Raw genomic sequence first — 13,542 nt, forward strand, 5'->3', positions numbered from 1 at the left:
AAACACAGCACACAGATTTGAACAGCTAGATAGGATTAACCTTTTGCCAACCATGCTATAGCCGAATGACGGCTACAGCCCCGTTGACCAGTTCTGGGAAGACGTCATATGATGTCCTCCCAGAACGTGCCCTCCTGTGTGCCCCCAGCGGCCAGCACCCGGCAATCTCTGTGATCCAATCACAGTAGCCTTTTACCACGTGATCAGCTGTGTCCAATGACACATCAGATTATGGAGCAAATACAGTTGCTGGTTATTGGCAGCACTTTCCTCACGCTGTCACAGCCTGAGGAAAGTACTGCTGACAACTGGCAATTGTCACAGAAAAGATCAGCACTGGTTATCAATGTCCAGAAGTGCCACCCGCCAGTGCCTTCCAGTGCTGCTTATTAGTATCCATCAGTGCAGCCTCATCAACACACATCACTGAAGTAGACAAATTACCCGTTTGAAAAATTTGAAAAACTTTTTTTTTTCAAATTTTTTGCAATTTTTTTGTTTATAGTGCAAAAAATAAAAACCCCAGTGGCGATTAACCACAAGCCTACAGGGCACTTTTACCCCCTTCCTGCCCAGACCAATTTCCAGCTTTCAGCGCTGTTGGACTTTGAATGACAATTGCGTGGTCATGCAACACTGTACCCATATGAAATTTTTATCATTTTTTTGTGACAGATAGAGCTTTATTTTGGTGGTATTTAATCAACTCTGGGTTTTTTATTTTTTCTTAAACCAAAAACCACTGAAAATTTTGAAAAAAAAAAACAAGTTTATTCTTAGATTTTGTTATACAATTTTGTAAATAAGTGATTTTTATCCTTCACTGATGTGCGCTAATGAGGCTGCTGATGGGCACTGATGAGGAGGCACAGGTAGGTGGCACTGATGGGCATTGACAGGCATCACTGATGGGCACTGATAGGCGGCACTGATTGGTGACACTGAAAGGCAGCTCAGATGGGCACTGATATGTGGCAGTGATGTGCACTGGTAGGCACTGATATGTGGCATTGATGTGGCACTGGCACGAGGCACTTATGAGCCCTGACACAAGGCACTGATGGACACAGACAGGTGGCACTGATGGGGCTACACTGATCATCAGGGCACACTGATCATCAGTGCCCTGATGATCAGTGTACATGTCCCCTCCGCAGAAAGCCGATTACCGGCTGACAGCTCAAGAGGAGAGAAATGCCGATAACTGGCATTTCCCTGTTTACATGTGATCAGCTGTGATTGGACACAGCTGATCACATGATTGAGCCGACATCTTCGGCTCTGTGATCGGTGATCCGCTATGTCTGAGGGACACAGCGCACCGCTGATCGCTACGCTTCGTGCTCCCTGAGCCGTGCATGCGAGGTGAGAATGGGAGGACATCAAATGACATCCTCCCAGAATGAGATAACCACCTTGTGTCCGTCATATTACTATATGGCAGGCGGGAGGTGGTTAAATACCATGGAAAGAAAGCTCTACTTGTGTGAAAAAAATGATAAAATTTTCATATGAGTACAATATTGCAGGACCACGCAATTGTCATTCAAAATGTGACAGCACTGAAAGGTGAAAATTGGCCTGGGCACAAAGGGGGTAAAAGTGCCCTGTAGGCAGGTGGTTAAAGGCTCATGTAAACCACTATCTATGGATTCAATATGCATTTCGGCATGCGTGTTTGCAAGCATTTCAGTGTGTTTTCTGGAATCATTTTTTCATGTATTTCAATTTACTTTCTTCACGGAGGCTCCATTCACACTCTTACTACTTTGTATGGATGCGACTTAGATGTGACTTGTCCCTCTGTAGTCAGACCCACCGTTGAATGATAGTCTTGGTTCACACTAGCAAACTCCAAAGTCACGAAATTTCCCGTGCGACTTTGATCCGACTTTACGCTCTATGGATCTAAGTTCCACCAAAACCCACAGAAAGAAGGAAGTGACCTCACAGGGCAAATATGGATGGAAAACCATGTGTCAGCTGCATGTAAACAATAAAACCACACCATACATGTTCAGTTTTGGGGTGAATGGGCCATAAAGAAGCCCTTAAAGGGGACAATTTTACACGTGCTTTTGTCATGCTGGGAAGGTGCATTTAGCGAGGCAGAAGCGCACAGGTGTGAACAGAGTCATTCATTCTCCAGAAGCATGGTATCATATCACACCTCCCGTCATAGATAAGAACAGGCCAGCAGTCATTTAACAGGAATGAAGGCTATTGAAGTCTATTGACATTCACAGCTCTGTACTGCTGTCACTGTACACCATAGGGGAGACCAGCCTCCCATACACGATCCCACCACACACCGCCCGATCTCTCCCCACACAGTCCCCGCACAACTCACATGGGAATTTTGACACTCACTGTTTTCACTCTCCGCTCTCTCCTCCACAGAAAAACTTCCGGCGAGGTTGCACTTCCGCTTCCGGTCTACTCTGTTGCTAGCTGGAGAGAATTTTCCAGATTCATAGAGGCTGTTGCTATGGAGATGTGCTGATAATGAGATGCAGAGAGATGTTCTGTGGTATCAGGACGATGTGTAATCAATGTGGAGGGGGTTGTGCAGCTCTGTGTATTGTGTGCCTCCCCTACAGCCCGCACCCTTCACTGCTGAGGTGAACGTATTGTCGCCATACTGAGCCGGGCAGCAGTGTTGCCTCATTCAGGAAGTATTGTTATAGGAAGGCTTTTCTGCATTGTAGCGGTGTGTGGAGTCCACTATGGAAGCAGCTGTGCCCTATGACTGAGTGGTAGCCTGCCTTGGGAATGGAGTGCAATTTAAGGTGGAATTAAACACAACACGATTTCATTTTGGATAGAGAATTGAAGGGTAAAACAGCCCTGTTAGTCCCATTGAGATTTCACTTCCTGTTCATAGACAAAACAGGAAGTGAGAGGAAGTCCCTCCAACGTGAGGGAATCCCGGGGTGTCAACAGAACTAGTGTACCCAATAATGGATGAGATAGCTGTGCCCAAGTCCTGACTGACTGTGCCAGACAGTGGTGTCTACATTACTTACTACTGACCTCTGCCTTACTAATGACCTCTGCTGCCTTCTACCTTACTACTCCCCTCTGCTGTCCTCTGCCTTACTACTCCCCTCTGCTGTCCTCTGCCTTACTACTCCCCTCTGCTGTCCTCTGCCTTACTACTCCCCTCTGCTGTCCTCTGCCTTACTACTCCCCTCTGCTGTCCTCTGCCTTACTACTCACCTCTGATGTCCTCTGCCTTACTACTCCCCTCTGCTGTCCTCTGCCTTACTACTCCCCTCTGCTGTCCTCTGCCTTACTACTCCCCTCTGCTGTCCTCTGCCTTACTACTCACCTCTGCCTTACTACTCACCTCTGCTGTCCTCTGCCTTACTACTCACCTCTGCTGTCCTCTGCCTTACTACTCCCCTCTGCTGTCCTCTGCCTTACTACTCCCCTCTGCTGCCTTCTACCTTACTACTCCCCTCTGCTGTCCTCTGCCTTACTACTCACCTCTGATGTCCTCTGCCTTACTACTCCCCTCTGCTGTCCTCTGCCTTACTACTCCCCTCTGCTGCCTTCTACCTTACTACTCCCCTCTGCTGCCTTCTACCTTACTACTCCCCTCTGCTGTCCTCTGCCTTACTACTCACCTCTGATGTCCTCTGCCTTACTACTCCCCTCTGCTGTCCTCTACCTTACTACACCCCTCTGCTGTCCTCTGCCTTACTACTCCCCTCTGCTGTCCTCTGCCTTACTACTGAACTTTGCCTTACTAATGACCTCTGCTGTACTCTGCCTTACTACTCACCTCTGCTGTCCTCTGTCTTACTACTCCCCTCTGCTGTCCTCTGCCTTACTACTCACCTCTGCTGTCCTCTGCCTTACTACTGACCTCTGCTGTCCTCTGCCTTACTACCCACCTCTGCTGTCCTCTGCCTTACTACCCTCCTCTGCTGTCCTCTGCCTTACTACCCTCCTCTGCTGTCCTCTGCCTTACTACTCCGCTCTGCTGTGCTCTGCCTTATTACTGGTCTCTGCTGTCCTCTACCTTATTACTGACCTCTGCTGTGCTTTGTTTACTTACAACTGACCTCTGCTGTCCTCTGCCTTACCACTGACCACTGCCTTGCTACTGACCTTTGCCTTACTACTAACCGCTGCCTTACTACTTACCTCTGCTGTCCTCTGTCTTCCTACTGACCTCTGCCTTCCTACTGACCTCTGCTGTCCTCTGTCTTACTGCTGTCCTCTGCCTTACTTCTGACCTCTGCTGTTCTCTGCCTTATTACTGACCTCTGCTGTCCTCTGACTTACTGCTGACTTGTGTGTCCTCTGCCTTACTGTTAACCTCTGCTGTTGTCTACCTTATTACTGACCTCTCCTGTCCTCTACTTACTTACTACTAATCTCTGCTTTACTACTGACCTCTGCTGTCCTCTGACTTACTACTGACCTCTGCTGTCCTCTGACTTACTACTGACCTCTGCTGTCCTCTGACTTACTACTGACCTCTGCTGTCCTCTGACTTACTACTGACCTCTGCTGTCCTCTGCCTTACTACTGACTTGTGTGTTGTCTGCCTTACTACTGACCTCTGCTATTGTCTACCTTATTACTGACTTCTGCTGCTCTCTGCTGATCTCTATCCTCTGCCTTACTACTGATCTGGACTGCTGTCCTCTGCTTACTTTAAACTGACCTCTGCTGTCCTCTGCCTTACTAATGACCTCTGCTGCTCTCTGCTGATCTCTATCCTCTGCCTTACTACTGATCTCTGTATTACTTTCAACTGACCTCTGCCTTACTATTTACCTCTGCTGCCCCTTAATTACTTACTACTGACCTCTGCTGCCCTCTGCCTTACTACCAACCTGTGTTTCTCTCTGCATTACTTACTACTGACCTCTATCCTCTGCCTTATTTACTGCTGACCTCTTAACCCTAAAAGAATCATGTTCAGAGAGCCTTTAAAGCAGCTGGCACACCAATTGCCTTATGTATTGTCACGACTACCCATTTGTTGCCCATGTATTGTAACAATTGCTGTATAAGTGACACAAGGAAGAAAAAAAGTGTGGGTGATCGTGGTGTCGAGACCTTTGGAACTCACCAGAAGTTGTAATCTAATGTCAAGCAGTGGTAAGTCCACTTCAAGGAGGACGAATGGAATTTGTGCTGGAGATAGTCTCATTATGGTTGGTGGGTGGTTATATTTGGAGTAGAGAGGAATTTTGTTTAGGAGGTACTCTGTGCTTTATTTGCTTTTGACCTCTATACTCTGTGGGTTATACACTCCTGACCCCTGCACTCTGTGGATTATGTACTTTTAACCCATGGCAGAGTAGGCTCAGGATTTATTTATCCATACCTCTATAAGCCCCTTCCACTGCTTCCACAATTTGGCTGTATTTACCATTCAGCATGCTGAATGGTAAGAGTGTCCCCAGATTTTATTTTAAAAATTTGGTCACCTTACTGTGGGGAGCATAATCTTTGAAGTATTGATTTGTAAAGAGGCTGTAATTGCAGTGATCCCTCTCTGTCATGTGACAAGCCTCTAGTCAATGAATGGCTCCTCAAGCATATGGTCAGATAAAGTACTGAAAACGTTTGCCCTGTTTGCCCGTTTATTATTTGATAAGGATATGTTTGTTCTTTTCCACAATCTTGGCCGATGCTCCCTGTCCTAGCCAGTCCACAAATACACCTGTGCAGAAAGAAAAATATTGTTTAGATTCCTTATTTAAATGTCATTTAGTTAAATTAATTTTCAGAATTCGTTTTATTCCGCATATTTGAATTCGATTCGAATTTTGCAAACTCAGTTGCAAAGTTTGAATCGGCATTTGAATTCAAATTTATTCTATTCAAAATTTGAATTAAAGATGGTTATTTTTTTTCTATTTGACTCTGTTCTAGTGTATTGTTTTTAACTTTCCCTTCCCTTCTAATTTATTCTATTTGAAACATGAATTTCAGAAAACGGTTATGTTCTATTCTATTTTATTGTTTTTTTTTCTTTTCTATTCTATTCTTTTATTTTCTATTCTTTTTTATTCTATTCAAATTTATTGTATTCAAAATTTAAAATTCGGAAGACGGTTATATACTTTCTGTTCTATTCTATTATTTTTTCTATTCTATTTTATTCTTTTCTATTTTATTTTGTTCTTTTCTGTTCAAATTCAGATTTCGGAATACGGTTATATTCTTTCTATTCTATTCTACTCTATCCTATGCTATTCTATTCTCTATCCTATCCTATGCTATTCTATTCTATTGTATGTTTTTCTATTTTACTCTATTATTTTCTATTTTTTTCTATTTTACTCTATTATTTTCTATTATACTCTTTTCTATTTTATTTTATTCTTTTCTATTCTTTTCTATTCTATTCTGTTCTAATCTATTTTATTTGAATTTATTCTATTCGAATTGCGAAAGACGATTATATTCTTTCTATTTAATTCTATTTTATCCTATTGTTTTTTATATTGTATTCTTTTCTATTATATATTATCTATTCTATTCTGTTAAAATTTGGGAAGACAGCTGTATGCTTTCTTTTTTTTCCGTTTTACTTTATTCTTTTCTATTTTATTCTATTATTTTCTATTCTATTCTGTTTTTCTCTATATGTTTCTATTCTACCTATGCTATTATTTTCTATTATGTTCTTTACTATTCTATTCTGTTCTTTTCTATTTTGTTTCTTTATTTTCTATTCTGTTCTCTTCTATTCTTTTCTTTTTTTTATTATTTCCTTTTATATTCGTTTATTTTCTATAATTTTTTTATATTCCTTTAATTTCTATTATATTTTATTCTATTCTTGTTTTTCAAATTAGTTTCAAATTTCGGATGAAATTTTGTTTTGGTATTTTGGATTTGTTAAAATTCATTACTATTGTAATTTGGAAATTCGGATACTTCCGAATTTTCGAATAATAAAAAATGAATCTGAACAAAACGAAATGCAAATGTCTATCCACCAATGCAAACTTGCATTTTGTAGAAAAATCATTTATACAAAGATTGTTTCTTGGCCAGGTTGCGCATACACATCCAGCTGCAGTGAAATGTAGGCATCTTGAAGGTGCCCATATGTCCAACCTCCCCTCTGTGTCTATGGGCACGTTTAGAATCCATAGAACGTTTTATAATTTGCAGTACAGCGATACATCTGTTTTTTTAGAATTGAAGATTGAAAAATTCAGCATGGTTAAAGTTGTATTTAGTTTGCATTTCACAGTTTAAAGTGGTATTACACCCCGGAATTGGCACGTAACAAATCACATTCCAAGTCGCACCCTATTGTTCGTAATTACAGCGGTTATATTTGGTCAGACTTGGTCGGAGCCGCTCTGATTTCTAAAGTAGTACATGCACTACTTTTGGTGCGATTTGCATAGACATCTGTGTCAGATGTCTTGAAAATCGCACCTGAAATTGGCATGTCATCCGACCTTGAAATCATGCGACTTCACTGTAAGATGTTCGATTTCAAAGTCGGATGTGATGTGACCGGGGTGTTAAACCCAAAAACAAAAATAAAATTGCAGCTTTGGTTGGTTGCATTAGTTCCTTTTTAAGCTCTTTCCCTGGTAATCCAGTCAGTAAGGCTGTTATTTTTCAACTTACATTAACTGACCAAGCTGTCCAGTTAGAGAGTTGATCATTTAACACTAACAGGGGTTCATGCAATAGTCATCTTTGATATATTCATGTAAAACCTTTGTCCCAAAAGGAAACAGTTTGCTGTAGTTGCTTATAAAATGTTAGCTGGCGTTCAGCTTCAATTTGTTACTCAGGTTCATCTAAATCTGCTGGTCTAACACTAGCCTCTCCCAGACTGGCAATGCTGCTGTCCAAAGGTATCCTTTTTACTATTTCATCCAGATTGCAGACACAGAAAGTGTGTTACTGGCCAGATCACCAGGGGAAATAAAGGGGGAAAAAGCCTAAAAAAACAAATGCAGTAACCACATCTAAGGATTGGTAAGTTGCAGTATATTACATTTTTGTTTTTAGGTGACATACCACTTTAAGACACTTTTGAGCTGCTTTCTGCTGTTTTTGCATGCTCCTTTAACCACCTCCTGCCCGCCATATACTAATATGACGGATGCAAGGTGGTTCTCTCATTCTGGGAGGACGTCACATTCTAACCCCTCCCGGAGCGCGCAGCGCGGCGATCGGCGGTGCGCTGTGTCCCTCGGACACAGCAGATCACCGATCAACGGAAAGAGCCAAAGATGTCGGCTCCGTCATGTGATCAGCTGTGTCCAATCACAGCTGATCACATGTAAACAGGGAAATGCTGGTTATCTGCATTTCTCTCCCCACAAGCTGTCACGCTGACAGCTCGTGAGGAGAGGAGAGCAGGTAATCGGCATTCCTCGGAGGGGACATGTACACAGATCATCAGAGCACTGATGATCAGTGTGCCCTGATGATCTGTGTAGCCCCAGCAGTGCCACCTGTCAGTGTCCATCAGTGCCAACTCTTAGTGCTCATCCATGCCACCTGCCAGTGCCACATTTCAGTCCCCATCAATGCCACATATCAGTGCCCATCTGAGCTGCCTTTCAGTGTCACCCATCAGTGCCAGTCAGTGCCACCTATCAGTGCTGCCAATCAGTGCCGCCTCTCAGTGCCAGTCCGTGCCGCCTATCAGTGTGCATCAGTGCCGTTTATCAGTGCCCGTCAGTGCTGCCTATCAGTGCCAGTCAGTGCCGCCTATCAGTGCCATATATGAATGCTGCCTTTCAGTGCCTATCAGTGATGCCTGTCAATGCCCATCAGTGCCACCTACCAGTGCCTCCTCATCAGTGCCACCTATCAGTGTCCATCAGTGCAGCCTCATTAGCGCACATCAGTGAAGGAGAAAAATCACTTATTTACAAAATTTTATACCAAAACTAAGAAAAAAAATTTTTTTTCAAAATGTTCAGTGGTTTTTGGTTTGTTTAAGAAAAAATAAAAAACCCAGAGGTGATTAAATACCACCAAAATAAAGCTCTATCTGTCACAAAAAAAAGGCTAAAAATTTCATATGGGTACAGTGTTGCATGACTGCGCAATTGTCATTCAAAGTGCAACAGTGCTGAAAGCTGGAAATTGGCCTGGGCAGGAAGGGGGTATAAGTGCCCTGTAGGGAAGTGGTTATGGAGATGCTGATTTCATTTTCCAGCAGGACTTGCCACTTGCCCACATTGCCAAAAGTACCAATACCAGGTTTAATGGTAGGCAAGTGGTTATGGAGATGCTGATTTCATTTTCCGGCAGAACTTGCCCACATTGCCAATAGTACCAATACCTGGTTTAATGGTCATGGTATCACTGTGCTTGATTGGCCAGAAAACTCGCCTGACCTAAACCCCATAGAAAAGCTGTGGGGTATTGTCAAGATTGTCAAGAGGAGGATGAGACACAACAGACCCAACATTGCAGATGAGTTGAAGGCCACTGTCAAAGCAACTTGGGCTTCCACAACACCTTAGCAGTGCCACAAGCTGATCGCCTCCATGCCACACCACATTGATGCAGTGATTCATGCAAAAGGAGCCCCGACTAAGTATTGAGTGCATACTATACTGTACATGGACATATTTTTCAGTAAGCCAACAGTTCTGTATTAAATTAAAAATCCTTTTTTTTTATTGGTCTTATGTAATATTCTAATTTTCTGAGATACTGAATTTTGGGTTTTCACTAGCTGTAAGCCATAATCATCAAAACTAAAAGAAAGAAATGCTTGAAATATATCACGCTGTGTGTAATGAATCTATATAATATACGAGTTTCACTTTTTTAATTGAATTACTGAAATAAATTAACTTTTTGATGATATTCTAATTTATTGAGATGCACCTGTAACTACTTGAAATATTTAAAGTAAATGTTAACCCTGCCTAAATGATGTTTTATTTGCTGTGCACTGTGTATCATAAATTGATACAAATAAAATTTGCTTTGTTAACCTTTATTACATCCCATTGTTGCTGATCTGCTGTCTCTTGTTTGCAGTCACTTCCTGACTATATGCACTCCAGCGATGGCTGTATGGCATTTCCTGATGGTGACAATGGACAATTCTTGTGTAATGTGAGTTGAAACAGCCACTTGTAGTCTTTGTTGGGAGCCCATTTGATAGGGTTATAATGCGGGAGCACAACTGAGAGACAAGGACTGAATGTGGTCACCCTATAATAGGAAGAATCTAAGAAAGGACCTTCATTGCAGGATCACCGGGTATTGTTTTAATAATATTGAAAATTACTTTTGAAATTGCATTTACATTATTATATGAAATTATAGTGACTAAATATACAAATACCTTTACGACAAATGATTAATCAACTGTTTTGCGTCAGTGCAAAATAAAAAACGTTATTTTCAAGTAAACGGCAACAAATGTATGTGTTGAGAAATGCATATTTACCCATCACACTATTATATTGCATGTGAGGACTTTGAATTATGGTAGAATTAAAAAAAAAACTTTCTGTAACTTATTCCTTTTGTCTTTAATATAGTTTCAAATCAGAATTGCTAGGGTCACCGTTTGGTCCACACAATGGAAAGGATTTACTAAAGGCAAATAGACTATGCATTTTGCAGTTGCACTCATTTTCCCCAGAGCTTAGCAAAAGTGGAAAAGCGCTGCTGATTTTCATCATTTAATCATGTTCAAGCAAAAATGATGGGTTTTTTATTGTTTTTTTTTTATTTTCCTTGCACCTGCCTGGGTTTTCTTTACAAAGTAAAGCTTCACAACATTCACTAAGCACTGGGAAAAATTAGTGCAACTGCACTTGCAAAGTGCACAGTCTATTTACCTTTAGTAAATCTACCCCAGTGCCTGGATTCCTTATTACACTGTATTCGGGAGCTGCTACATTTCCATTTCCAAAAATACAGAAATTCAGTAAATAATGTTTACCTTGCTGCCTGAGACGACAGACACACAATTATCTGTGGGTGCAAAGGGGAACAATTGTTAATGTCACACAACCATTTAATGCTAGCTATATAGCACTAAAAAGCGTGGATGGCGGAAGCTCTCCTGAAGGCACATGCAGCTATCAGAATACTTGAACAGTGACTGCATCTGATTGGATGTAGTCACTGTTTGCCTGACAATTTTCCATGTGGCTTCTTGACAGCGCCACCCATAGCTTGAATTTCTTCCCATTCAGCAGGGATCGGCTGAAATTCAAGCCATCTGTGGTAGCCTTTACTAGAAACTCCAGCATAAACAAACCAGCTATGGGAGGTTTGACATTTTCTCAATGTCAGGGCATTTGCGGATAATATTTTTATTTTACAATGATAAGTGACTATTGTATGTTTTTCTGTTGGAATGTATTTTTCATGCAAGCTCCACTTATATATTAAAGTGTTACTAAACCCACAACAGTAAAATCAGTCTGTATATGCAGTAAAGTAGGCTTGTTATACTCACTGTGGAACCTAAGGGGTTAATCCTCTGCATTGTGTAAAAAAGCCATTTGATCCTTTTTTCTCTGTACCTCCCCTTTTTCAACTGACCACCTGTTATCTCCTGATAAGACAGACTAAACCGTAGGCATTTTGCACATGCTCAGTTTGGTGTTTACTACTAGAGAGGTTTTTTTTTTTCCTTGGGAGAGTGCATGTGATCTTCACAGCCAATCAGCACTGGCCAGATAGCGGACAGGGGTCCTGCATCCTCCTAAAGCAGAAAGAAAACTCCTACAAGCTTTAGCTAGTGCTTGGCTGACCGCTGATAGAAGCCACAAGACTGCTCTAACTTCTGATGAGAAAAGGTATTTAGCAGTTTATGTTTACTAAAATAGTTGCATTTCCATGTTGTGTGTACTGTGGGAGACCAGATATAGTGAACGCAAGGTCCTGGGTTTAGTAACACTTTAATGCTTTTCTCCAATATTGTAAACTCCTAAATCATTTCCATATTTAAATATCTGAATAGTTCACATCACTGTGCCATAATTTTTCATTGTCCTAATTTATCTTAGTATCTAAAATATGAACCGTCAGTATTATCTAATAATCATTCATTTAGATTTTTCAGCACAATAATAATGATTGGAAGTTGTTGAAAAAAAAAATAAAAGATGGGAAGAGAGTACAGTCACATGACCTGTCAAAGTGATTCTCCTCCAATAGAGGATTTCTGTGTGCTGCATTAAAGTGATATTAAAGGATGACTTTTTTAAAATAACAAACATGTTATACTTATCTTCTCTGTGCCATGGTTTTGCACAAGTCTTCTCAAGTCCCCTGCTGACACTCCTGGCCCCTTTCTTCTGCCAAGTACCCTAAGAGCAAGGAGCATGCTGTAGGGGCACATGAGCAGGCTTGCTCCTGAGTCACTGCTCTCTCTGTTCATTCAGATACAGAGCATGACTCTCACCCCCACTCTCTCCTCATTGGCTCACTGGCTGTGAATGACAGTAGTGGGAGCCAATGGCTTCTGCTGCTGTCTCAGCCAGTGAGGAGGGGGGTCCCCAGAGACCTGCTACTCTTGTGCACATCACTGGATCCAGAGGGGGCTTAGGTAATTATTAGGGGGGGGTTTCTACCTTCATGTATGGAATGCATGAAGGTAAAAACGTTGAGCTCAATAGGATGCTGCAGAGTGCATACTGGGGCCCTCATTTAATGAAAGGGCATGTCAAAGTATTCAGTAGATCTGTGAAGTATAACTGAGAAGGTGAAATATGATCTCTGTTATAAATAAGCCCCTTAGACCCTCTTTAACCCCATAACGACACAGTAACACATATATGCGGCATCCAGGAGGTGGGCTTTAAAACTGTGTGCCGCTCACCAAGAGCCCTGTGTCTCGTACTAACGGTCAGGACTCCCGGTACCCGGTCACCTGATCAGTCACTTAAGTGCACTTTTTGTGTGTGTTCATATGCACTCTTTTTTTGTTCATTTATGGGCTTTTGTTTTTGCACACCACAGCAGATTACAAAAAAAAAAAAAAAGTGATTGGTCTCTGTACAACCTGCTCATGTTTTTCTTTCGCTTCTGAAAGGAGAGGAAGATACATTGTACCAATTAAATCCCCGCGGCTTTCTCTCCTCTCATTGCAGGTATGACAGTACAGACTAGACAGCTTTTGATTGTTCAGAACCGTCACGGTGCTGACTAATCAAAAGCTGTCTAGCCCATAGTGTCATCCCTGCATTGAGAAAACAGAAAGCTGCAGGGATTTGAATTCCCCAGCTTTTCCTTCTGTGACGGCATTGAGTCGGTGCAGGGTGGTTTCATGCACCGTTTCTATGTGATTTCAGGCTATGACAAGCCTGGGTTCATACAGGAGCAGTGGGGAACCCACATGCAATTTGAACAGGAATCGCAATGCAATCCTGTTCTAATCGCGTGCAATTCTTTGCAGTACAATTTGCATCCATACATTTTGTATTGACACAGATTGCACCACAAAGTATTGGTTTCAGGAATTTGGAGCATTTTCACGAGTATGAGTACTCATGAAAATACTCTGCATCGGCACCAATATCGGTATCAGTGCATCCCAAACTATAAGGC

At 41.8% G+C, this 13,542-nt stretch overlaps 1 protein-coding gene across 2 annotated transcripts in view; it reads right to left on the minus strand.

The window, feature by feature from the left end:
* NUDCD3 (NudC domain containing 3) overlaps positions 1-2,487 on the minus strand; it is a 45,619-nt gene extending 43,132 nt beyond the window's left edge. The window contains exon 1 of one of the 2 annotated variants that reach the window (XM_089692434.1): positions 2,371-2,487. The gene's annotated coding sequence lies outside the window, so the exon portion shown is untranslated. Of the gene's footprint in view, positions 1-2,350 lie in introns of both variants that reach the window. The other variant, XM_089692435.1, reaches the window with a different exon arrangement.
* Between the last annotated feature and the right edge of the window lie 11,055 nt (positions 2,488-13,542).

This window comes from Staurois parvus, unplaced genomic scaffold, assembly GCF_062004578.1.
Source record: "Staurois parvus isolate SC_StPar_1 unplaced genomic scaffold, SC_StPar_1.0 ptg000586l, whole genome shotgun sequence".
NCBI classification, from domain to species: Eukaryota; Metazoa; Chordata; class Amphibia; order Anura; family Ranidae; genus Staurois; species Staurois parvus.